A 673-nucleotide genomic window follows, 5' to 3' on the forward strand; every position below is an offset into this window, starting at 1 on the left:
TTTCAAAGTGTTTAGGTAGTATTGGTATCACATCTTCCTAAAATGTTTTAGAGAATTTATCAGTAAATCTACTGGCCAGCAGCGAGCGCTCTATGGTATTTTTTTTATTGCGTATTAAATGAATTAATGGTTTGAATCGTATTTGTCCTTGTGTCAGTTTTCATAAATTGTGTTTTTCAAAGAAATGTTTGTTTTGCCTAAATTTTTGCATTCTTTATCATAAAGTTATTTATGGTTTAGCCTAATCCTCATCTTAACTTACATTATGCCTTTATTAGTGCTGTCATTAGTCATTTTTGTTTTCTGGTTTTTTTCTTAATCGCTCTTTGTAAATGTTTATCAATTCTAGTAAAGTTTTAATAACAACATGTAACAATCTTGATATCTCAATTCTGATATTTTCTAAAATATTTTCTGAATTTATTTTTGTCATTTAATTTCTTCAACTTCCTTTGGTTTTATTTTCTCTTCCTTTTTTAGCTTTTTTAAGATGGAGTGTTAGTTTTCTGATTTAATAGTTTTTCTTAATTCTAAATGCTGTTTAGCTGAATCACCCATGTATCGATATGTTGTCTTTCAATCTACATAAATGTCAGTATTTTTTTTCTTTGACCTCTGGGTTTCTAAGAATATTTTTTTAACTTGAAAATATATGAATTTTCTTTGTTTCTGT

Source organism: Pteropus vampyrus, unplaced genomic scaffold, assembly GCF_000151845.1.
Source record: "Pteropus vampyrus isolate Shadow unplaced genomic scaffold, Pvam_2.0 Scaffold315, whole genome shotgun sequence".
NCBI classification, from domain to species: Eukaryota; Metazoa; Chordata; class Mammalia; order Chiroptera; family Pteropodidae; genus Pteropus; species Pteropus vampyrus.